Source organism: Leopardus geoffroyi, chromosome C1 (genome assembly GCF_018350155.1).
Source record: "Leopardus geoffroyi isolate Oge1 chromosome C1, O.geoffroyi_Oge1_pat1.0, whole genome shotgun sequence".
Taxonomy (NCBI): Eukaryota; Metazoa; Chordata; class Mammalia; order Carnivora; family Felidae; genus Leopardus; species Leopardus geoffroyi.
In genome coordinates this window covers 62,050,227-62,077,805 of record NC_059328.1, presented here as the reverse complement: position 1 = coordinate 62,077,805, position 27,579 = coordinate 62,050,227, and the positions used below count along the sequence as shown (strand labels likewise).

Genomic DNA, 27,579 nt, shown 5'->3' with positions numbered 1-27,579 from the left:
CCTAGGAGAAAACTGGGCCACAGAACATGAGTATAGCATTATGCCAAATTTCCTGGGTTAACAGAGCGTATTTTCCAAACAGACACATAATCTCTCTATGAATCCATGTCTGTATATATTTGCTATTGTCATTAAGAAAATATAAGTGGTATTGACTATATATGAGGATAAGTAGTTCTCTTGTGTGTGGGCTTGACATAATTTCTCATTTATCATGAAAAGAACAGGGCAAAGGAATACCAATTCCAAGATTACATTACAAAAAGACTGTGACTTCATTTTACTTGCTTACTCTAGATCTCTCCATCACTCTCTCTCATGGGAGCCAGACATCTTACTGTGAGCTTTACTATGCATAGGATCACATGGCAAGGCACTGATGTCTCAGGATAACAGCCAGAGGGGATCTAAGCCTGTCAACATCTATGTGAGTGACCATGAAAGTGGATTCTCTCCTTTTTTGGTTTTTGAACTAATCACAGCCCCACCTGACACCCTGTGAAAGACCCTAAGCCAGGGGACCCAGCTAAAACTGAAATTCCTGAACTCCAGTAACTGCACAATAATAAACATTTGTTGTTTTAGACCACAAAGTTTTGGGGTAAGATTTTACATAGCAATAATTAACTAATATACTATTGTGCCTCTCAGTTCATTACTAAAAACACCCAGGTCAGAACTGACTTCATTACTGTCCATTTGTGAGTATTATAAGAGAAGAAACAGTTCAAAGCAACAAATAGTTTTAAGCACCTAGGTATTCTAAGCATTCTGCTGCATTCTAGGGGTCAAAGGTAAATTAATTGCTCAAAAGCAATATATAAGTCAGTGGAAGAAACAAAAGCAATGATGGTATAAGGTAACTATGGATTTCATGGAGATAATGTATGGGGTATCATAACATGAGACAAAGGGCACAAGTTATAAACTCAGTCTGAGGAAGATAGAGAAAGCTATAGAGGAGAAATGTAAATATGGGACTTGAAGTAGGAGTTCGCAAAACAGAAAAGAAAAGATCAATCACTTAATTCGTTCATCTCTCAAACTTTTCTTGATCATCCAGTAGTACCTAGCACAGAACACATATTGACCAAATTCTATTATTTCTTAAAATCTAGATCAAAGCTTACTGGCCTCATGAAATCCTTTTACACCTCTGGGCTCATTGAACCAATTATCAAGACGTGATTAAATAGCCTCATAGCTTTAGAATCACATTGAGGATCATAAAAAGAATTCATTACAGATAATCTCCCCAAAATTACTGATACTACAAATCTGCATTTTAAAAAAGCGACTTTGAGACTTCCTTTTCATCCAATATGGAGTAACAGAGACTAGTGTGGAGAAGCCAAGGTGGCTATAGAGTTCATAAGACAGAATACCTGAGACAAGAGAGTAACAAGAGAACTACAAAGATCTGGAGGGAGCGCCCTTCCACCCAGAAGATTAAGCTGAGCATTGATCAGTGTGTGCATGTCAGGAAATACTACTGACTGGGAAAAGAACCAACAAAGGAGATTAGTGGCAATAATTTTCAGTGATCACACAAGTCCAGGGATAATGCCTACTCCTACCACCCAGACTGGAAAAACCTCATGATTCATAGGACACTGGGTAAAATACTCTAAGAGACTTCCCTCAAAAGTTGGCTATTAGCCTTACACTGAGCACTACTCTAGTCCCACCAAGCAATTGTAAAAGCTAGACCTAAATGGACCAAATTATTTCCAAGTAAGATAACTGTATCCCACTAGAACTGGAGAGGTTCTGCCCCCAAATTGATACACATGTTAAGAATGTTCAAACAAGAACAATAAAATAGTTATTAAAACTATTCCATATGATAAGGAAGTACAGTCATGAAAGATACAAAAACTACCAAAATTATATTTCTAGAGATGAAAGTTATATTACGGGGGATAAAAATGCACTAGAGGGGATTAGTAGCATATTAGATATTACAGAGGAAAAGATTACTAAACTTGAAGATATAGCAGTAGAAACTCTACAAAATGAAATATGGAGAGAAAAGAGAATTTAAGAAAAATGAAAAGAGTATCACCGAGGTTATGGACAACACCAAACAGCCTAATGTGTATGTAATTAGAGGGGAGACAGAAAAAAGTATTAAAGAAATAATGGCAGAAAATCTTCCAAAGTTGAAAACCACAAATTCATAGATGCAAGAAACTCGATGAATCCTGAATGTAAGAAAGATGAGAAAACTATATCAAAATAAATGTCAAATAAGCACATGAAAACATTCTTAACTCATTGGCCATTAGGGAAATGTAAATTAAAATCATAATAAGGCATCACTGCATATGTATTAGAATGGTTAAAATTTTAAAAGAGTGAATATTCTAAGTGTTGGTGAGGATATGGAGAAATTAGAACTCTCATATACTGCTGATAGGAATGTAAAATAGTGTAACAGTTTGTCAAACACTTTGGAAACAGTTTTTTTTTTAATTTCTTGAAGAGTTATATTAATTAACCAAATGATCCAGCCATCCTACTCTTAGATATTTGTGCAAGATGAATAAAAGTATATGTCCATACATGTCATTGCAGCTTTCCTTATAATCACTAAAAACTAGAAAAAAACTTAAGTGCCCATCAATGAGTGGATAGATAAATAAATATTGTGGCAAATTCAGATAGTAGAATACTACGCACTGACTGGAGACATTTGATAATTTATCATGAAATGAACTTTTTAAAATTTCACACTTATTTATCTTCAACATTTTTACCTCCCATTCTACATAAAGCTACGTACAATGGTCTTCATTGTTCATTGTTCCCCATCATAATGAACTGGAAATCTGTCATTTAGTTGCTGACACCAGAAACCTAGAAGTCTTTGTTGGTACCATCTTCTCCTAAAACCCCCTCATATGTAATCCATCACTAAAATAATTTGATTTTATTCTCTAAATATTTTGCAAATCTGTTCTTGTCTCCATCTTTACGAATACCACCTGCATTCAGTCACTCATTATAGATTATTGCCTCCTAATACAACCCCCTGCATAGATTCTTCTAATTTAGTTTATTTTTAACATCTCAACCAAAGTTATTTTCTCAGAATGGAAATCTGATAACATTACCACTTCTTAATGACTTCTCATTACTCTTAGGAGACAGAACTCCTTAACTCAGTTTATCATCCAATCTACGAAAATTTTGAGAGTAAAGGGAAGTTCATTTAATTACACCAGGCCAACGGGAATAGACCCAGACAGGAATAGACCCAGGACTTTCCTGAGGTATCAGGCATATGTTGTCACACTACAAATAAGTCCCTTGGTTACCTGACCCCCTAACCTTTTTCTCCAGGTTATTCCTTTTCCATCACATCCCCTAGCTCTCTCTTAGTTCCAAACACACACTCTTTTACTGTCTCCTTGTTGTATTTCCTACAGTCAGAAAGCTTTTACACATATAATTTCCACTGCTGGAAAGCTCTCCCTGTCTCAGTTTCTCAGTTGTGAACTAGAGATAGTGATTTTATGTATTTTGAAGAGTTACTTTAAGGATTCAGAGTTAATATACATAAACCACTTAGTACATAGCACTAAAGGTAATTCTCATTACTATCACTGGTACTATTTCTTCCTCTCTTTACTTAGTTAACATCTATTTTAGGTCCTTGAGTTATAAACCTAATTATCAGTTCCTCAGAGATTCTCTCCTAACTTCCATGACAATTGACATATTCATTCAACAAATATTGTATGTCTACTATATGCCAGGCAGGCCCTGTGCTAGGAACTGATAATAGAGAGAAAAGAACAACAAAATCTCTTTTTTGAGCTGATATTTTAGTATAGGAAACAGACAGTAAAGCAAAGTAAATAAACAATAGGCTACTATATAGTGATCAGTGCCAGAGAAAAATAAAGGAGGGAAGAGATTAGGATACCAGAGATTTGAGGTTTCAGTTTAAAATAGGATGATCTCATAGTCCATGGGTTCAAGTCCAGTGTGGGGCTCTGTGCTGACAGCTCAGAGCCTGGAGCCTGCTTTGGATTCTGTGTTCCCTCTCTCTCTGCCCCTCCCTCACTCACTGTCTATCTCTCTCAAAAATAAACTTTTTTTTTTAATTTTAATGTTTATTTATCTTTGAGACAGAGAGGGAGACGCACACAGAGTGTGAGCAGGGAGGAGCAGAGAGAGAGAGAGAGGGAGACACAGAATCTGAAACAGGCTCTAGGCTCTGAGCTGTCAGCACAGAGCCTGGCACGCGGCTCAAACTCACCAACTGTGAGATCATGACCCGAGCCAAAGTCAGGCACTTAACCAACAGAGCCACCCAGGCGTCCCTCTCTCAAAAATAAACTAAAGAAAGAAATTATAAAATAGGATGGTCTGGGAAGATCTTATTGATAAAGTTACATTTGAACCAGGATCTTAAGAAGATAAGAAGGTAAAATAGTCCGTTACTAAGAGCCATGTAGACAGAAAGAAGAGCAGTGCAAAGGTGCTAAGGTAAGAGCATTCCTGGTATGTTCAAGGAACTTTAAGGTGGATGAAGAATGAATAAGAAAAGAGTATTACAGTTAGGTAGGAAATGAGAACTTTTGCTCTGACTGATATGGGAGGCTTTTTGGGGAGAGCAGAGGAGTGACAGGATCTGATATACATTTTAAAAGACTCACTCAGGCTTGCTTTGTCAGAGAATAGGTTGAAGGGAAAACAGTAGAAGGGAGACCAAATTACCCTCTTTTAGGCATGGCACCTTTGGTGATCTTCATAGCTCTTATTAAGTGGCAATTTTATGGGTGATTATATGATTATTTGATTTCCTTTTTTTTCCTGCTAGATCTTAAACTCCATGAGGCTACAAACTGTATATAATTCTACTCACTATTAAATTACCAGTATCAAACATAGATTTTATAACCTATTAATTCCTCAATGAATATTTGTTGAATAATTGAGTGAAAGAAGAATGTATATTATTATGTTCCAATTTTTTATTTCTTTAACAGATTGCAAGCTCCTAGGTGATATTCAAATATATGATTTATACTTTTTTCAATTTCTATCACAACTAGACTATAAATGCTCAGTAAATACTTAGTAACTTGATTTGTTCTTCCCTGGTCAACTTTCACATCTTCTACACTATAAATATTCTTGAAGAAAAACTTGTAGAATCACAAAATAAAACTTCTAAAAGTCAAGATAAACTTTAAAAAGCCTAAACAAGGAACACGAACTCTTAAGGTTTACATATTGCCAGAAACTATGAAACTCACACAAGGGAAAACCAATGATGGATTTTTTTTCTTGTCTTTTGGGAAATAAGACTTGATAATAGAAGTTTATTTATAATCATAGTTGCAAAATTGCCTCTAGGAAAGCAATAATAATGGGGCAAGTTATCTTGTTTCCTTATAACTCCAATTTAAAATAAGAAAAACTAAACTAAAACTCGGTCATACTTGTCAAAAATATACTGAGAGAACTAAAGCTACAGTATTTACCAATCAAGTTTCAGTCCAGTTTACTAATACTGTTATATAAAAATGTAGGCATTAATTGGATGACTGAAATGTGCAACAATAATACATTTTTTTGTGCTTGGGAATACTTGATAAATTTTAAATACACAATAAATACATTATTCATTCTCTAGTGGTTCTTTGCTGGACTAAAAAGTATATAATGTTTTAAATACCATGTTTAGAAATAGTATTTAAACTAGGCTAATAATAGAGTCTTCACTATCTCTGATTACTTTTTCTTCTCAAAAGACACCTTTATTTGCAAAATTGCTATTATGAGCTCTCTTTCACTATGTGTCAAATTCCCATTACTAAATCAAAACAGAACCTAATTTCTTTCCGTGAACAATTTGTATGCAAATAGAGTATATGCAGCATTCATATAACAGAGAAGTTCCAATGAGTTTGCCTCCTTTCCAGAAATATCCTTCAATATGCTCATGTTTTGGTCACTATTAGTGCAGGTTTAGTAGAAGGCACCTTGCAATTCTTTCATGGTTGGACAAGCGATGAGACCTAAAACATATATTTCAAATTGCTTTCATTTCCTTTAACCTATTTCTCAAGTATAAACTAGGAACAACCCAAATAATTTTCCAAAGCTCTAGCAAAATATAACCTATAGCTTAAGAGGCTGTGGAGTTTCATTATTATTATTTAATTAAACATACTGTCCTCCCCACCCTTAATTCTTAACTGAATTAGAGAACACAGAATATGCATATATAAATTTTTCCCTCTCACTCTTTCATTTAATTGTGATTTTGATAATTTTTCCTGCTAAGAATATTCAGTAATATTTATTAAATTGTATAAGAACTAGGGCAAACACCATGATGTACAACCTATGCAGTCACACAAGATCCCATACTTAAAATGGCCTCATTCTTAGTTTAATGCTCTGCTTTGCTATCTTGAAGTTATCCCTATTTTTTTAAACAAGGGGCTCCATATTTTTTTGTTGTTGTTGAGAGCTGCAAATTATGTAATCAGTAAAAATGGCTAATCCAAGTAAATTGACTAGTACAACCTACAAGCAAAGCAAAAACATAAAAATTCTGAACAAAGAAGAAAGCAATACGTAGAACCAAAAATCTTGGGTTTTAAGACAGCAGCTGAAGCAAATGATACAGCAATGATAAGATAGAAACAAATGACAAACAAAGTGACACTTTCATTGTTGTAAATATTTTTAAAAAAATATTCTTGTTACTGAGTTAAAAAACATTTTCAGTGCTACAGAAAATAAGTTCTAATCAGAATTGATAAAGAAAACATTTATCATCAAAAGTTTTGACAAGCAAGATTTTTTTCTTTTCTAGTTCTTTTGAAATATATCCTTAGCATTTTAGCCTTTCACCAAAGACAGATGAAGAACATAATAGAAAGTATAATTTCCAAAAAAAATTGTCTTATTGATGAGAAATCTTGGGAATAATCTTAAAAATAAGAACAAAGCCAAATGTAGAAGTAGAAATACTATAGAATATACAGAAGCAATGGACTTTCTCCTGTTAGATTCTCTGAGGAAGCTTTCCATAGGTCCTCTGTCTTTGGCTCTACAGAAAATTGATCAGGAGCTCAGTTTTGGTGTCAGCCAGTTTGGGTAAAATACTCTGATACTTAATAGTGATGCGATTTGGTACAGATCATCTCACCTATTTGAGCCTCAGATTCTTCAATAAAGTTATGCAAGGATTAAATTAAATGGTGTAATAAGCAAAAGATATGACTAAAGTAAATTATTCGTAAATATTAATTTCCTCAGCTCTCAGGTTAGAGCATCAAGTCTATCAACAGGATAGAGAGAGCAGCTTCCTACCAGATAGAAAAGGTAGTGAGATGTCCAGGAATCTAAATCATGCCTGATGCCATGTTTAAAGGCAAGGCAAGTCTAGTTGCAATGGGCACATCATTCATTGGGGCTGAATTTGTGGAGAAAGCTCAGGACTTGGGAGTTCTTAGTGCACTAAGATAGTCTAGCAGGTGGATTATTACCCTTTGGGTAAGGAGTTAACCTCAGAGAGACTTTAGAAGACAGGACTGAGGGTGCCAGGGTGTCTCAATTGGTTAAGCATCCAACTCTTGATTTTGGCTCAGGTCATGATCTCAAGGTTGTGAGATGGAGCCCCACGTCAGGCTCCACTGGGCATGAAGCCTGCTTTAGATTTTCTCTTTCCCTTTTGCCCTTCCCTGACTATCTCTCTCAAAACAAAACAAAACAAAACAAAACAAAACAAAACAAAAACTAGGACTGAAGGCTTAGAAAGAAATCTGACAAGATGGAGCTAGGAAAGGAGGAGCCTAAACATAAGGCCAGACCAGAAAATTGGTGTGAGGAAATTGTGACTCCAGGGCAATTTCAGACTGTGTCAGCCAGTTATTCATTTAGAAGCGCCTAATGCCTACTTGGTGCCAAGCCTGTGAGACAAACAGAGATGCCTGGTCCTGGATTTAATGAACTCATTGTCTAGGGTGACACACAATATAGTGAGAGAAGTATGCTAGAGATAAACTTGGTGTTATGAGGCAAAGATGAGGCACTGGATTGGGGGAGTGACTTCTCCAGAGATAGTGCCTATATTGATTATTGCTTAGAAGGCTTCATAGGAGCTATCCAAGAAAAAGGTAAAAGAAGTTCCAACTGTATAAAGACTACAGAACTCCCAGTCTCTAGTGTCCACAAGAGTGAAACATTCTCAATTTCATAGGAAGAAATCAGGTAAAATGTGGCCAAGGCTGTTTTGAATATTGTTTAGGTTCAGACTGGTTACTCTTCAAGCAGAACTGAGTCTTCTCAGGAAAGCTCAAGTAGCCCAATGGGATGAACTAGGAAGGCAGAGGCTAAGTAACTGAGGCAAGGAGAACAGGGACAATAATAGAGGCGTCAGTAGTAAAGCTGGGAAATACACACATAATCCCTGGCTCTCATCTTAGTTAAGATTACTCATTTCTCCTATTTGGAACTTTAATCAGTGACTAGTAAAATAGCCAGATATCATGGTCTCTTCTTTTCCTAATTCTCCCATCAAGGTAATGATGAAGACAGAAATGGCCAAAAAAGACCATTTGGTGAGGGGTAGCTAGGACACTTTGCCAATTAGAAAGGAGTCCAGAATAATTAGAGATTGATCTCTTATTCTAACCTGTCCTTATTACATCATTTAAAATCCATATGTTTATTTGGACAGAAAATGTATAAGACCTCATCACCATCTTTCAGTAAAGCTGCAAAGGCAAGAAGACCAGTCATAAATAACCTCAGTACAAGACACCCCATTTCTTTTTCTTTACATTTTATTTGTCCTTAACTCATCTTTACTGTGATTCCATGAACAAATTCTGTGATAGCCTTGTATCTTACATAAATGTTGTCTCCCTAAACCCAAACCCCAAACCAGTCAATGCCATACATTGTAGGACATGTATATCTTAGGATAGAGGATCACTGAGAAGCTAGAAGGACCTCCTGCTTCTGGTCTCTTAGGCAGGTAACTACTTACAACAAGCAAGATTGATGGTGATTTATCCTGTTTTTAATAATCTATAGAAGAGAGGTTCCACAAGTTCTCTGTATTTACATCTCCCTCCTGACATTCTTTTCATGGCCATATGTTTCATAAATTAAAAAAAAAATAAATGAATGAATAAATGTATGTAAATCTTAACACAAGAAGTATAATAATCATATATCCTCAGAAAAGCTGTTCATCTTTTTAAAAAGTAAGGTAACAGGAAACTCCTACAATCCTAATACATATAATATGAAATGGAAATCACAGAGGTTATCAAAGGCTGTTTATTTTATAAAGTTAGAGAGGCAAAAATTCATATTTTTCTTTCAATTACTCATGATTAGGCCAGAATGCCATGAAATTTGTAAATTCTTTCACAACACATACCTACACAAAATATATTGTATTTGTCATTGAGCAAAGACCTTTAGGTAAGGAACAGGGGATTCAGAGAACAGTATTCAGAGAAGACCATTGAACAAAGAGACCAAAATTTCATGTTTAGACCCATGGCAAGACTCACTACCATTTACATGATAAAATATCTTAAGAATAAAGAAACCTCAAATTTGGTCCAGGTAACAGAAATTTTCTAATTATATTAAAAATAATTTACTGCCCTTGATACCTTCAAAAAATGTGCCCTGGGAGTTTATTATGGAAAGAAAGGCTTGCATCCACTTTTGTCATGTTTTAAGTATTATATTCTGTGTTACTATATTTTTAGCTATTTTCATAGAAAAACTAGGGGGTGTAACATACCTAATCCTAGTTCTCTGGAACCAAGGGGACTTATAATTGGACTAATGACTTTTTGCTTTTCTTTCTTTCTTTCTTTCTTTCTTTCTTTCTTTCTTTCTTTCTTTCTTTTTTTTCTATGAGGGAAACTAATTAAGTAATAATTTAAAAAAAGGAAAAAAAAAAAACCCTTCACTGTATGTAATAGATTTTTTTTTCCCTGACAGCTAGAAGCCTACAACTTCTGAATTAATTTATCTGGTTATGAGAACTGAAAACTTATTTGAATAATTCAGTTTAACGCCTAGATTGCTCCACATTTGTGAAAGAAGAACAATGATTCAAAGTTATGTTTTCAAATATCAAACAGCTCTAAATTTACTATAGAGCATAGTTCAAAGACAATGAAGCTTGCACCTTGAAATTAATTGTGGGCAGGGACCGGGTGAGTGAGGAAATTTATCCAACAATAAACTAATCCACAACTTGAAACCTCTATCCTGAAAAGATACAATGTTTAGCAACTAAGTGGTAGGAGTTGTCTAAAAGTTAGCCCTATTTTGTTTGTAGGTAAGGACAGAAAGCACAGTAGGTGGTAGAGCTTTTGCACTTGGCTACCTTGTATCTTCCCAACTAGAAGGAGGTGCCTCATCACTGAAGCTAAATGAATAAGAGATGTCATGTCATATTATTCAAGTAGGAGGGATGGCATATATGTGTGGGCTAGAAAGGAAAAGAGTTGATTTTCCATGATGTTACATGTAGTCAGCTCTCTCTTTAGAAGCTACTCAGAATTAACTTAGTGAAGGAGCATCTGGGAGTGGTATCAGCAAGAAAGTAGAATAGGAGGTACCAATCTTTGTTCTCTTGCCCCATTCGTCTCCCTAAAAAATCCCAATGAACTATCCATGAAGGAAAATAGCCCTGGAAGGGCCCAGGGGCCAATTAAGAACCCGTGGCAACACAATGGAACTAAAAATGGGGAATAATCACACAAGTAGGATTGCTGGGGACATTGGCATACTTGAGATGTCTGGAGATGGCTAGGAGCAAAGAAGGTCAAAGTTCATCAGTATCAGCCATACAGCGAATGCCACTACGGTCTCCAGTGTTCTGCACTGAAGAAGACCCCAGTAGCTTTTGCCCTGAGTATCTCAACAGCCTCTGAAGCATATGGCAGCCACAGACCCTCACAGCTTTCACATTGGAGAAGCTCATAATGTTTACTCGTGTGGACTCCAGTGGCCTGTTCCAGAAAGGACACTAGCAGCTTTTGCCACCAAGGTAAACAATAGCCACTGTCACTGAAGACCCCTGGAGAAGGAGATATTGCTATGCACATCTAGTGACTCCTGCCCCAGAAGGAACTGCTACATGTTCTACCACCCTGGAACTGGGGCTTCCCCTTCTATCAACCCTGGACATGCACTGGAATCCAGAGCCACAGCTGCTCTACACATGCCTGCACTCCAGACCTATGGCAGCATCATATGCATGTGTACCTCAGACTCCAGAGCCAGAGCCACAGTGAGCATGTCTGCTCCTCAAACCCCAGAGCCATGGCTGCTTGGAATATGCCTATTCTCTAGACGCAAGCTCCATGGTCACTCTGCAAGAACTCTCACCTAGAATGGCAAAGCCACTGCCACAGTGAGAATGCCCATAACCCAGATCCTGGAGCCAATATAGTCCCATTTGTGCCTGAGCTCTGGACCTCTAGCTCTACCATGACTCCATGGACTCTAAGCTCTAGCATCTGATACTAGTGCCACTGTAACCATGAGTGCACTGATAGGCCAGACGTGATGCCAAGAGGGAGACCCTTGGCCACAAATTCTCCCATGGGAGAAAAGAAAGATCAAAAGAATCCCAAAAGCCTTTGCACCAAAGAACCCAATAGCCATTGCTGCCACTGTGGATACCTACAAACTTGGCTGCTAAGTACCCCTACAATCTTCATCAATGCTGACCTTAGCTGACAGAGCTACAAGAAGAATACTTTCCTAAGCCCTCCTCAGAGATGGAACTGCCACACTACACCCAGCTGGCACCCTTGTGCTCACCTGTGGATGAAGGTCTTTCTCTACTTAAAGCAGTTCATAAATTCTAGAAGTGACTGCTCTGTCAAATGTGCACACATCAATGCAAGGCTACAAGAAACAAAAAAATCAAGGAAACATGAAACAATCAAGGGAACACAATGACTTTCCAGTGATTACTATAAAGAAATAGAGATCTATGAATTGACAAAGAATTCAAAAAATTGTTTTAAGGACCTCAGCAAGCTACAAGAGAACATAGACAACTCAACAAAATCAGGAAAAACAATATATGAACAAAGTTAGAAGTTTCAAAAGGAGATAGAAATTATAAAAAAGAACCAAAGAGAAGTTCTGGAGCTGGAGAATACAATGAATGAAATGAAAAATACAATACATAGCATCCACAGCAGATTAAGTCAAGTAGAAGAATCTGTGAATATGAAAAAAAAAATTTGAAATTACTGAATTAGAAAAACAAAAAGATAAATGAATGAAACAGAGGGAAGGAAGTCTATGGGATTTATGGAACACCATCAGAAAGAAAAGCACACATTATGGGAACCCAAAAGGAAAAAAGAAAAGGAGAGAGAGAGAGAGAGACAGAGAGACAGAGAGAGACAGAGAGAAGGGGCAGAAAGGTAATTTAAAAGAAACCTTGGCCAAAAACTTTCCCAAATCTGAGGAGAGATACTGATATCTAGGTACAGGGAGCTCAGTAGCCCTCAAACCGATGCCACAGAAGAAGACTTGATAAAAACACATCACAATAAAACTGTCAAAACTGAAAAAAAAAATCAGAGAATTCTGAAAGCAGCAAGAGAAAAGAAATTCATCCCATCTCATACAAGGGAACCTCCATATGACTACCAGTAAATTTCTCAGCAGAAACCTTGCAGACCAGGACAGAGTGGGAGGATATATTCCGAGTGCTGGAAAAAGAAATAAAACAACAACAACAACAACAACAACAACAAAAATTGCTTAAAAGACATAATCTACCAAAACATAAACAAGAAAAAAAAACAGATGATCTGAATAGGCTTATATCTATTAAAGAATTTGAATAAAAGCTTAATAAACTTCCCAAACAGAAAGAATCAGATTCAGATGGGTTCACTGGTGAATTCTATCAAAATTTAAGGAAGGAATTATATCAATTCTCTACAATTTCTTTCAAACAAAAGAGGGAAAGGGAATAGATCCTAACTCATCCTATGAATCCAGTGTTACCCTAATACTAAAATCAAACACATTACAAAAAAAGAAAACTATAGACCAATATCTCTGATAGATATGAAAATCCTCAACAAAAAATAGGAAGATAAATAAAAAACACATAAAAATAACTATACACTACAACCAAGTGGTATTTATTCTAGATATGCAAACCTGGCTCAAAATTTGAAAACCAATTACTGTAATCCATCACATCAACAGAATAAAAAAGAAAAACCACTTCATATCAATAGATGTAAAAAAGCATTTAACAAAATCCAGTACTCATTCAAAACAAAAAGTCTTAGAAAACTGCAATAGAGGGAAACTTTCTCAACTTGATAAAGACTATCCACAAAATATCTACAGCTAACATCATATGAATGATGAGAAAAATCAAAGCTTTCCCACTAAGATTAGTTACAAGGCAACAACGTCCTCTCTCATTATGCCTGTCAATACTGTATGGGAACTCCTTGCTAATGCAATAAGGTAAGAAAAGAAATAAAAGTGTACAGATTGGTAAGGAAGCTATCTATCTATAAAGCTATGTTTACAGATGACATGATTATCCAAGTGGAAATTCTGAAAGAATCAACAAAAAATTCCTAAAATTAATTAGCAATTATGCCAGGTTGCAAGGTACAAGGTTACAAGGTACGAAAGTCAGTTGCTTTCTTATATACCAAAAATGAACAAGTAAAATTTGAAATGAAAAAACACAGTATCATTTACATTAACATAAAATACTTAAGTATAAATCTAACAAAACATACACAAGATCTATATGAGGAAAACTACAAAATACTGATAGACAAAATTAAAAAAAACTAAATAAATAGATATTTCAGGTTCAAGTAAGAAGACTAAATATGTTAAGATATCAATTTTTCCCTACTTGTTCTATAGATTCAATGCAATCCCCATCAAAATCCCAGAAAGTTATTTTATGGATATTTACAGACTGATTTTGAAGTTTATATAGATAGGCTACTGTGATAGCCAACACAATATTGAAGAAGAACAAAGTTAGACAATTGATGCTCCTAAAGACTTCAATTGTTTCTATAAAACTACAGTAATCAAGATAGTGGTATTAACAAAAGAGTACATAAGTAGATCAACAGAACAGAAAAGGGAGACCAAAAATATACAGACGTGAATAAAGTCAACGGATATTTGACGAAGGGGCAAAGGCAATACTATGGAGCAAAGATGTCTTTTCAACAAATGGTTCTGGAACAAATGGACATCCACATGCAAATGAAAATGAATCTAGATACAAACCTTACAGCCCTCACAAAATTAATTCAAAATGGATCTATGACCTAAGATAACCTAGGAACAAACCTAGATGAACTTGAATATAGTGGTTCCTTTTTATATACAACACTGAAGACATGATTTATGAAAGAGATAATTGGTGAGCTGAACTTCATTAAAATGAAAAACTTCTGTTCTATGAAAGGCAATATCAAGAAAATTAGAAGACAATCTACAGACTGGGAGAGAATGTCCGCAAAAGACAAATCTGATAAAGGACTTTTATTCAAAATACAGGAGAACTCTTAGAACCCAACAATAAGAAAATGAAAAATTGATTAAAAAAATGGGCCAAAGACCTTAATAAGCACATCACCAAAGAAGATATATATATATGATATATATATATAAATATATATATTTATATATATATCATATATTTATCATATATATCATATATATATCTTATATATATATCTTATATATATGATATATATGATATATATATATAAGATGCTTCACATCATATATCACCAAGGAAATGCAAATTAAAACAACAATGAGATACCAATATACATCTATTAGAATGGCCAAAATCCACCACCAAACTCTGGTGAGAATGTGGAACAACAGGATCTCTCAGACATTGTTGATGGGGATACAAAATGGCATAGTCATTTTGGAAGATAGTTGGGCAGTTTCTTACAAAACTAAACACATTCTTACTATATGATTCAGCAATCATATTCCTTACTATTTACCTTAAGGAAGTGAAAACTTATGCCCACACAAAAACTGGCACACAGATGTTTATAGTAGATTTATTCATAATTGCCAAACTTAGAAGTGACTAAGATGTCCTCCAGTAGGTAAATAATAAATGAACTCTACTACATCCAGACAATGGAATATCATTCACTGCTAGAAATTGATCTACCAAGCCATGAAAAGACAAAGAGGAACCTGAAATGCATATTACAAAGTGAAGGAAGGTCTTGAAAAGATACAAACTGTACAGTTCCAAATATATGACATTCTGGAAAAGGCAAAATGATACAGAAAATTAAAAGACTGGTGATTGTCAAGGGTGGGAAGTGGGAAAGAGACAAATAGGCAGAACACAGGATTTTTAGGTCAGGGAAGATACTCTATATGATGTAAAGATGGACATACATCATTAAACATTTGTCCACCCCCAAAGAATGTACACCACCACAAGTGAATCCTAAGGTAAATTATAGACTTTAGGTGATTTATGATGTGCCAATGTAGGTTCATTCTTTGTAAAAAGTGTACTAGTCTGATGAATTATGTTGATAATGTGGGAGGATATGCATCTGTGGGGGGCAGAGGGTGTATAGGAAATTTCTGTACTTTTCTGTTAACTCTGTTGTAAATCTAAAACTGCTCTAAAAAATTAAGTCTTAAAAAAAAATAAGCAAGACACAAGTATATGCTGCCTATTAATAGACTCACACATAGGCCGAAAGAGAAGAGATGGAAAAAGATATTCGTGCAAATGGAAAGCAAAGACAAGCAGGGGTAGCTATACTTATACCAGACAAAACAGACTTCATGTCAAACCTGTAACAAGAAACAAAGGAGATCATTATATAATGATAAAAGTATTAATTCATCAAGAGAATAAAATAATTATGAATACATATGCACCCAATATTGGAGCATCTAAATATATAAAGCAAATGTTAACAGCTCTTAAGGAAAAATTTGACAGAAATTCAATAATAATAAAGGACTTTAATACTCCACTTTTAACAATGAATGGATCATCCAGACCAAAAATCAATAAGGAAATATTGTACTTGAAATATGTTTTAGACCAAATGGAGCTAACTGACATGCACAGAACATGCCATCCAATAGCAACACAATATATTCTCCTCAAGCACAATGGAACATTCTGTAAGAAAAATCATATGTTAGGTCACAATGTAAATCAGATGTTAGGTCACAGTATAGAAATCATATCACACATCTATTCTGATCAAAATAGTATGAAAATAGAAAGTAATAACTGGAGTAAAACTAAAAAGAGAATCACAAAATTTGGAAATAAAACAACGTATTCCTGCAAAACCAAAGGGTGAAAGAAGAAATCAAAAGGGAAGTATCTTGAAAGCAACAAAGTGGAAATATACCATAGCAAAACTTACAGGATGCAGCAAAAGCAGTTCTAAGAAGGTTAATATGATAAATGTCTACATTAATAAAAAAGAAAAATCTCAAATAAAATCCTAAGTTTATATTTCAAGAAACTAGAAAAAGAACAATAAAAACTCATAGTTGGCAAAAGGAAGAAAATACAACAGATCAGAGGAGAAATAAATGAAATAGAGACTAGAAAAACAATAGAAAATATCAATGAAACTAAGGGTGGTTTTAAAAAAAAGATAAACAAAATGGGTAGATCCTTAGGTAGGTTAATTATGAAAAAAAGCTTGAAGATGCAAATAAAGTCAACAATAAAATAAGAAACATTACAACTGATACCATAGAAAAACAAAGCATCATGAGACGTTATTATGAACAATTATATACCAACAAATTAAGTAAGTTCCTAAGAAGATACAACCTACCAAGACTGAATATTGAAGAAATAGAAAATCAGAACAGACCAATAATGAGAAAGGAAATGGAATCAGTAATTAAAGCCTCACAATAAACAAAAAGTCCAGGACCAGATAGTTTCACAGGTGAATTCTGAATATTCACAGAATTAATACCAGTCCTTCTCAAAGAGAAGAGGGAAGACTCCAAAACTATTTTATGAGGCCAGCATTACCCTGATACCAAAAACTAGTTAAGGACATTAAAAGAAAAGAAAATTAATGCTTAATATCCCAGATGAATATGCACGCAAAAAATCCTCAAAAAAATACGATCAAGCCTAATTCAATAGCATGATAAAATAATCATATACTATGATCAAGTGGGATTTGTCACTCATATGCAAGAATGGTCCAACATACACAAATCCATGAATGTGATACACTGCATTAACAAAATAAAAGATAAAAATCATATGATCATATCAGTATATGTAGAAAAAGCATTTGACAAAATTTGGTATCCCTTCCTCGTAAAATCTCTTAATATTTAGGTAGAGAGGGAATGTACCTCAACATAATAAAGGCCATATATGACAAGTTTACACCTAACGTCATACTTAATGGTGAAGGGCTGAAAGTTTTTCTTTTATGATCAGGAACAAGACAAGGATACCCAATTTTGTTCAATATAATAGTGGAAGTCCCATCAAAGAAATTCAGCAAGAAAAAGAAATAAATAAAAGGCATCCAAATCAGAAAGAAAGAAGTAAAATTGTCTGTCTGTAGATGACATGATCTTATCTAGATCCACCAAAATCTGTTAAAAATAATAAATAAATCAATAGAGATGCTCAATACAAAATCAACATACAAAAATTAGGTGTACAAAAATCTTAAGATACAAATAAATGCAAAGATATCCACTATTCATGGATTGGAAGAATTAAAATTGTTAAAATATCCATACTACCCAAAATAGCACACTAATTCAATGTAATCCCTATCAAAATTCCAATAGCATTTTACACAGAAATAGAAAAAAAAAAACAATTTATATGGAAACCACAAAAGCGCTCAGATAGTACTCACTTCAGCAGCACATAGAATAAAATTGGAATGATACAGAGACTAGTGTGGCTCCTGTGCAAGAATGACATGCATATTTGTGAAGTGTTTCAGATTTTTAATTATTGAATCACTATATTGTACACCTGAAAGTAATATAACACTATATGTTAACTCCAGTGGAATTAAAAGGAAAAAGAGCCTAGATAGCTAAAGCAATCTTGAGCAAGAAGAACAAAGTTGGAGGCATCACACTTGTTGCTTTCAAATTATATTATAAAGTGATAAAAATCAAAACACTATGGTACTAGTTTAAAAACAAATATTTAGACCATTGGAACAGAACAAAAATCCCAGAAATAAAACCATGCATATGTATTCAACTAATCTTTGACAAAGTTGCCAAGAATACACAATGTGGAAAGTTTCTTCAACAAATTATTTTGGGAAAACTAGATACCCACATACAAAAAAAAAAAAAAGAAAAGAAAAGAAAAGAAAAGAAAAAGAAAAAGGATGCATATTTCATACTACCCGTAAAATTTAACTGAAAATGGATGAAAGCCTTAAATGAAGACATGAAATTCCTAGAAGAAAACACAGGGGAAAACTTCCTTGACATTGCTCTTGGCAATAAGTTTTTTTTTTTGTTTGTTTGTTTTTTTTTGCAGGGAGGGATTTGACACCAAAAGCACAGATAACAAAAGCAAAAATAAATGAAGCAAACAGTATGAAACTTAAAGGTTTTTGCATAACCAAAGAAACAATGAACAAAATGAAAAGGCAGCTTATGGAACAGAAGATAGTATCTTCAAAACATATGTCTCACAAGAGATTAATATCCAAATTACATAAAGAACTCATAAAACTAAACAGCAAAAAAATTCAAATAAGTCAATTTAAATATAGGCAAAGGACCTGAAAGATATTTTTTTATAAAGAAGACACACAAATAGACAACACGTGCATAAAAGGTGCTCAACATCACTAATCCTAAGAGAAACACACATCAAAACTACAGTGAGATACTACAATGAGATATTACCTCATAGTAATAGTATGACTCTTACCAAAAGTCAAAAGTAAGTGTTGGTGAGGAAGTAGAGAAAAGGGAGCACTTGTATGCTATTGGTGGGAATGTAAACTGGAACAGCAATTACAGAAAACAGTATGGAGTTCCCTCATAAAGTTAAAAAAAGTATCATATGATCCAAAAATGTCACATATGAGTATATAGCCAAAGAAAATAAAGTCACTATGTCAGATTGGTAGCTGTACTATGAGTTCATTACAGCATTATTCACAGTGGTCAAGATATGGAACAACTTAAGTGCTCACCAACAGATATATGAAATATGACATACATATGTAATGAAATATTATCTGGCTTTTTTTTAAAAAGTGGAAATCCAAGGGCTTTCCTTGGGTAGCTCACTAGGTTAAGCATCCAACTTTGGCTCAGGTCATGATCTCACTGTCTGTGAGTTTGAGCCCCGCATTGAGCTCTGTTGCTGACAGCTCAGAGCCTGGAGCCTGCTTCTGATTCTGTGTCTCCCTCTCTCTCTGCCCTTCCCCTGCTTGTGCTCTCTCTCTTTCTCAAAAATAAATACACATTAAAATAAATTAAAAAAGTAAATCCTGCCATTTGTGACAAATGAATGCACCTAGAAGACACTATGCTAAGTGACTTAAACCAGGCACAGAAAGACAAATACTGCATGATCTCACTTACAAGTGGACTTTAAAAAAAAAAAAAAAATCAAACTCAATGTAACAGAGGGTGGAGTACTGGTTACAGGGTTGGAGGAAGGGTTGGAGGAAATAGGAAGATGTTATTCAGGGCTAAAAACCTGTGGTTAGATGATGAATAAATTCTGGGCACCCAATATACAGTATGATGACTATAGTTAATAATAATGTATTATACACTTGAAATTTGCTAAGAGAGTAGATCTCAAGTGTTTTTACCATGAAGAAAATTGTAACTATGAGAGGTGATGAATATGTTCGTTAGCTTGACTGTAGTAATCATTACACAATGCATATATACATTCAAAACATCATGTTGTACAACCTAAATATATACAATTTTTATTTGTCAATAATACCTTAATAAAGCTGAAAAAAACCTGCATAGCAAGACCTACCTGGGGATCTCACTTAGCCAGTCCCAAAATAACTGTTTCTAATGCAGCAAAACAGAGACTTGGTGACATATTGCTCAAACATTTGCAGCTTGTCGGTATCTTTTCAAAACTTCTCCTCTGATTTAAACCCCGTGCTTTCCAAAAACCAGTCATATTTCATTCCCAAACTGATAATATTAGTTTCCTGTTTATTTTATGTATATAATTTATAGGGGCATTAATAAAAACTAATGAAATATAAGTAGAAAAAAGTAGTAAAAAACTTAGTGGTATTTCATATTCCGATTACTATATTTTAAATTGTTTACTCAAAAGAAACTAAAGCAATAAATTGTATCTAATTCATTAACAAGTATTATGTAAGCAAGAAAGAGTTTCCTGAATACCAACTTAGGGACTTGCATGTAAAGAAAAGCTTTGGCTTCATATTTAAAGTGTGACAAACTGGGGCACCTGGGCGTCCAGCTTCGGCTCAGGTCATGATCTCGCGGTCCGTGAGTTCGAGCCCGCGTCGGGCTCTGTGCTGACAGCTCAGAGCCTGGAGCCTGTTTCGGCTTCTGTGTCTCCCTCTCTCTCTGACCTTCCCCCATTCATGCTCTGTCTCTCTCTGTCTCAAAAATGAATAAATGTTAAAAAAAATTAAAAAAATAAAGTGTGACGAATAAATGTGTATTTATGTTAAAATGAAAATAAAATATTCAACTATGGTATGTATTTTTAATACAAGTTCTCTCTTTTACCAACGTTTTTTCAATTAGCCAACTAATTGTAGGTCCTGATCACTTAGGATAAGAGGGCTTTCTAATGTCTGAAGAATGTATTACCCAAGATGCCAGGAGTATTGCTGGGCTAACAGCACAGCCCTCAGCTCTCTGCCCTCTCTGGAGATCTCCCTTGACCAAAGAGAGCTGCCCTGTCACTAGAATCTAACGACTGGTTATTTTGCCAGTATAAAGGCTCAGGCTCCTCATTCCAACTTGGAAAACTCTCAAAGGTCATCCCAGCTTCAGAGTTCTCTCTGGGATTGACTGAGCTTTTACTGAGACTTCGTCACAGTCCAATCTCTCCCCAGCTCAGTCCTGCTTCCTCCGTTCTCCCTTGGTGTGGATTCTGAAGGCATGTTCCAATAAACATCCTGATCCCTAATGTCTGTGTGACTCTGCTTCCTGTGAGTCCCACAATAGGCCTCTACAGTGCTTTCACCCTAATCTGGCTTTCAAAGAGCATCTAACCACTTGCAGCCTGCCTGAGAATCAATGTCAAAGTTGAAGATCTGGCTTAAAAACAATCCAGAGATACAGTCCCCGCTTGCTTTCTATCTCTTTCTCACTTCCAAATCCTTTCTCCATGTCTCCTCTTCCTGTGGAGGCCCACAGAAATGGATATCTGATATGTTACTTCTATATACTATAACTTTCATTATATCCCATTACCCTATCATTGTAATAAATAAGTATAATATGGTAATAGTCACTGCTGCAATAAGTGGATCCACAAATTTATGTTTCAAACCCAGTAGAAGTTCATTTCTTGCTCATTTACTAATAATCACTAGGTAAACAAGTTGGCATGGAGCCTTCCTCCACACAGTTGTTTAGAAGTTTCTGCTATTTTCACCAAATGTTTCCCAAGGTTCCTCTAAGAGCTGGCTTCATTCCAGTCAACAAGAAAAGAAAAAAGTGTATGCAGAGAAAGCTGTGAAGATTTTGGAGGCCACACTTGAAAATGATGTACCTCACTTTCATTGAGTGCTCAGTTTGAGGTCAAACCAAACCGCAAGTAAGAGTGGGGAATGTAGTCTTCCTGAACATCCAGGAAGGAGAATACAGATTTTGGTGAGCAGCTCTGTCACACTAGGGTCATCCAAAAGTTTCATGTCCTAGGACACAATGGGTTAATTCCCCACACTCAACTCTTTCTGGGACTTGTAAATGATCTATGAATTTGAACTCACCTTCTGTTACACCCCCTCTCTGTATGAACATTTAATGTGATTGATGCTATTGATTTCTTTTATGTTCTTACATTTTCTAGAATTATCTAGGTTACTCCTAATTCCTTATATAACTCCTTACTAACACAGATAAGAGAGAAATGTGTACATATTTTATTTTTTAAGCAGTTTTATTGAGGTATAATTTATATACAAAGAACTGCACATACTCAATGGTTACAATTTGATGAATTTGGACATATGCAAATACACGTTTACTGTCACTGCAATCACAAAAAGAGACAAGAGACAAAGAGACATCAAACTAAAAAGTTTTTGCATGGCAAAGGAAACAATTCAAAAAATGAAAAGGCAACCTACAGAATAGGAGAATATATTTGTAAACCATATAGCTGATAAGGGACTAATTTCCAAAATATATAAGGATCTCCTACAACTCAGTAACAAGAAAACCCAAGCAATCCATTAAAAAATGGGCAAAGGACTTGGACAGACATTTTTCCAAAGAAAACATACACAAACCCAGCATGAATATGAAAGTATGCTCAATATCAGTAACTATCAGGGAAATGCAAATAAAAACCACAATGAAATGTCACCTCACATTTGTTAGGATAGCCTTTATTTATTTATTTATTTATTTATTTATTTATTTATTGTTTTTTAAAGAGAGAGACAGAGAGAGCACACACAAGCATGAGTGGAGAGGGGTAGATGGAGAGGGCATGATAGAATCTTAAGCAGGCTCAATGCTCAGCACAGAGCCCCATGCAGGGCTCAGCCTCATGATGGTGAGTTCATGACCTGAGCAGAAATCAACCAACTGAGCTACCCAGGTATCCCTAGAATAGTTATTATTAAAAAAAAAAAATTGTTGGTGAAGTTGTGAAAAAATAGGAACCCTATACAGTGTTGGCAGAATACAAAATGGCACAGGAGTCATGCAAAACACTATAGATATTCCTCAAAACATTAAAAATGGAAATACCAAATGATCCAGCAATACCACTTCTGGATATTTCAAAATAATTGAAATCAGAACCTCAAACAGATATTAGCACTCCCATGTTTATTGCAGCATTACTTACAATAGCCAATATATGGAAACGAACTAAGAATCCATTGAAAAATAAATAAAGACAATGTGGTAATGGATATACAGCAGAACACTATTTAGCCATAAAAAAATTCTGCCATTTGCAACAACATTCATAAATGTAGAGGACATCATGCTACAGGAGATAAGCATCACAGGACAAATACTGCATGAGTCCTTTTATATGAGGTATATAAAATAATCAAATTTTTTAAGCAGAGAGTACAACAATGGTTGCTGGAGGCTGTTGGGTTGGAGAAATCGGGAGTTGCTGTTTAATGGGTATAAAGTTTCAGTTATGCTAGTTGAATAAATTATAGAAACATAAATTCTGTATAACATACTGCCTAGAGTTAACAATATGGTACTGTATACTTCAAAATTTGTTAAGAGGGTAGATGTCACATTAAATGTTCTTACCAAATGTCAAACAAAACAAAGGGAATATGTGTGCATTTTATAGTCATATCTTTAACAGGATTCCTGTATAAATTTCCATAGAAATGCACAATCACACATTGTCAGCATATTTATAAAGAATAAAAGAAACAGAACCTGCATATGTCAATACCAATCATGGTTCTAGGCTCTTTAGTTACATTTATTCCTCACAACAACATAAAAAGTAAATCCTGTTATGATTATGTTAGAGAGAAAGAAATTTAGGGTTAGAGATAAAGTATTTGTCCCACCCCTACTCAGTTAAACCTAAATTTTCTGGTCTCCAGAGCATACCTACACTTTTAATCAATAGATGTGTTGCCTCATGACTGGTGTCTGCTAGAAACTGGGATGGGACTTATAAATAATCATGCTCAATTCTATTCCAACATCTTAGCTGGAGCTGGTCTTATCTAACCTAGAAAACCAAAGCTTTGGGGTAAGATTTCAGTGCTCTATGTTCTTCTCCAGGCACTCTCCTGACTTTCACTCCGCCCCCTGACAAATCATTTATGCACTTTAATCTTCACCTTTAATACTTTTAATACTGAGATGACAATTCTGTAATTCCACTCAAGGAGTTTCAATCAGGAACAGTAACAAACATTGGCTGCAGGTCAGATATGAGTTTTGTTAAAAGAAAACACATATAAAGCTGAGATATGATTTGGCTATTTAATACACTGTGAAATATATGACTTTGTTAATGTGTTAGGTTTACACAGAATTGCTTATATTTCCCCACATATACATGATGTTTCTTATACTATTTTTCCCACCTTGAATGTTCCCACACCCAGTAGGGTGACTTAGTTTCCTCATTTATAAAATGAGGATAATAATATCACCCATCTTGTGGAGTTATAATGAGAATATAAAGAGATAATGTAAAGTGCTTAGAAAACAACTGGCATATTGAAAACACTCAATAAAAGTTATTTTCATAGAGAGGGAGCTTAATCTGTGCTATAATTTACTTCCCAATAGTTTGGCCAATGACATACTATTAGTATAGAAATATACTATATCAAAAATGTCTTTCAAATTGCTAAAGTCTACTTATTTGATACATAGCTTATTAAAATATTGGCCTCACACTAGCAACCTGATAAAACAGCAAGATGAATAGGATTACACACCTATACATTGATAAATTATCTAAACATAAAATATACTTTAATGCTCTGCCATAAAGGTGCAAAAGCCAGTAAGCATCCAAACACATTAAGGTCATCACTGGTCAACACACTTCAAGTTATAGGCTGCCACGTTTATGATGACAAGTAATTTGATATGTTTCACAAAATCAATAATTTAAGAGGTACTTTATTTCTGCTTTTCTCCCCCTCTCTCCCGTTTTTCAGAGGACCACACTCTGTGTCTTTCCACATCTGATATATTTCAGAAAGAATAATATCAAGTCTTAATTTAAAATGAGTGATGTAGTACAGAGTTTTAGACCATATATCTATTCAAAGCTGTCAGTTTCCTTTCACCACTTTTCCTATATTCTAAAAACAAATTTAAATTAAACATAGATCAACAATAAATCTGCCAGTTTCTGTCTTATTTATGGCACTTTTAGAAGAGATACTGATGTTCTTTCATAAGCCAAGATGGACACTTTCTCATTCCTTCAGAATTAAAATTAAAACATCTAAAATATTTTATAGAATTTTATTAACCAAGAGATGTCTACTATTTTGCTGATCTTAATATTATTCCTTCATGTGTCCCCCTGTAAGATACAGGGAAGCATGTTCTATGTAGTAGAAGGGAGAAGAGCCTTAGTTTTCATTGCCCAAACTTGATAAGTACAAAACTATAATATGATTTGAAGATTTAAAAGGAGAGAAAGGTACAGTAGGGGAAGATTTTGCTGAATACCTAGGACCTGATCTATTCCAGATACATGTTATCTCTAAAACTTTACATGATTTAACTCCCAAAGCTGAATGATCAAGAAATTAGAATATATAGCATGATGAAAATTATAATAATCAAACAGCAGTTGTGCATTTATATTTAAATGCAACATACACACACATTACCATTTATTACCTAAAAATGTTCTTCTTCAAAACTGTATAAATGACCAAGAGCCCTCACATCTCATTACAATCATTCATTATTATTTGCACTATCTGACCATACTATGATGTTTGAGTCTCTATGACAACAATATGAGGTTATCTGCTGTGTGTGTCCATCTTCTACTCTGAATAGATATGTCTATTGTGATTATCTATGCCTAGTTACCACTGTATGCTGGGTGTGTGGGAGGCAAACAACCTGTTGCTATTCCACAGGAATTCCAGTTGAGATAAACCATAGTAGAAGCACCAAACTTAAGAATTCTCATCCACACTTGAACCTGATTTACTTGAGGAGATCCTGGAATTTGAGCATAATGTGGTAATAGAATGTGGCTTTTGGAGGGGTATTGGAGGGGTCAAGTATATTTTGAATATAGGTAAATATTGAAGTATAAATATTAAAGTAAATAAATGACAAAAAAAAGACCCATAGGTGTAATATCACACAAATGGACAATCTGATTTTAAAATTTATAATGGATGTAGGGCACCTGGGTGGCTCAGTTGGTTAAGCGTCTGACACTTGGCTTCAGTACAGGTCATGATCTATCAGTTCATGAGTTTGAGCCCTGCATCAGGTTCTGTGTGGACAGTGTGGAGCCTGCTGGGGATTCTTTCTCTCTTTCCTTCTCTTTCTCTCTCTCTCTCTCAAAATAAATAAATAAAAACTTTAAGAAAATAAAATAAAATTTATAATGGATGTAAAAGGCCAAAAATGGCAAAGAAAATTTTAAAAATAATAAAAAGATTATCACATTTATACCCCTGGATATCAAAATTTGTTATAAAGCTTCAGCAATGAAAGTTGAGTGATTTTCACATGCAGCAAACCAACAGAACAATAGGATAGAATAAAGTGTCTAGAAATAGGCCATCCATATACAGACATTTAATTTTTTAAACAAAGCAAGATGAAACAAATGGAAGTTCAAAATATGTTGGTAGATTTAACTCTATACAATGCAAATGGATTAATTAAAATAATGAATTTCTGGGTAGGATAAAATAAAATCCAATTATATGCTATGTATAAGAGACACCTGTAAAGTAAGAGGTTTATATAGGTTTATAGTAAAAGGATAGAAAAAGATATGCCCAATAAATTCTAAGCAAGAGAGGTATATATTGCTATATTTATATGAGAAAAATTAGACTTCTTGGGTAAATTAAAGCATTGCTGGAGATAAAGAAGGCTAATTTGTTGTAATGAAAGGATTGATTCTCCCAGGAAACTATAATCATGTTAAATTTGTGCATATCTAGTAACACAGTATCAAAATAAATTAGGAAAAATGTACAGAATTAAAACAAAGAAACAGATCTACAGTAGAGAATTTTTAACACAGAGTTGAAAGCATAAGCCAAAACAAACAAACAAGAAACCCACAAAATACATAAAAGATATGAAGGACATAAACATTTGACCTAATTGGCTCTTACAACACACATTAACAAACAATAGCAGAGTGCATATTCATTTCAGGAACACATAGAACTTTCACAAAATTGATCATATACTGGCCCATATACCAACACTCAACATATTTCTTTTCTTTTTTGAGGTTTATTTATTTATTTATTTATTTATTTATTTATTTATTTATTTTGAGAGAGACAGTGAGTCCATGCACTCAAGAGGGGTGGGGGAGAGAGAGAGAAAGAGAGAGAATCCCAAGCAGACTCTGCACTGTCAGCACGGAGCCTAACGCAGGGCTTGATGTCACCAACTGAGAGATCACAATCTGAGCAGAAATTAAGAGTTGGACACAACTGACTGAGCCACCCAGGCACCCTCAACACATTTCAAATACTGGGAACAATGACATAGTTCTCTGACCACAGTGTAAATTAACTTAAAAATCATTAAGAAAAAGGTAAATAAAAAATACTAAATTTATAAAGTTGGAAGCCTACTTCT

At 34.7% G+C, this 27,579-nt stretch overlaps 1 protein-coding gene and 1 non-coding gene across 5 annotated transcripts in view; one reads left to right on the top strand and one right to left on the bottom strand.

Annotated features, from left to right (window-relative positions):
* LOC123598070 (serine/threonine-protein kinase TNNI3K) overlaps nucleotides 1-27,579 on the bottom strand; it is a 289,720-nt gene that overhangs the window by 216,704 nt on the left and 45,437 nt on the right. The window lies entirely within an intron of this gene.
* LOC123600171 lies at nucleotides 17,944-18,047 on the top strand. The gene has a single exon (XR_006713545.1). It is a non-coding gene; the product is annotated as a U6 spliceosomal RNA (small nuclear RNA).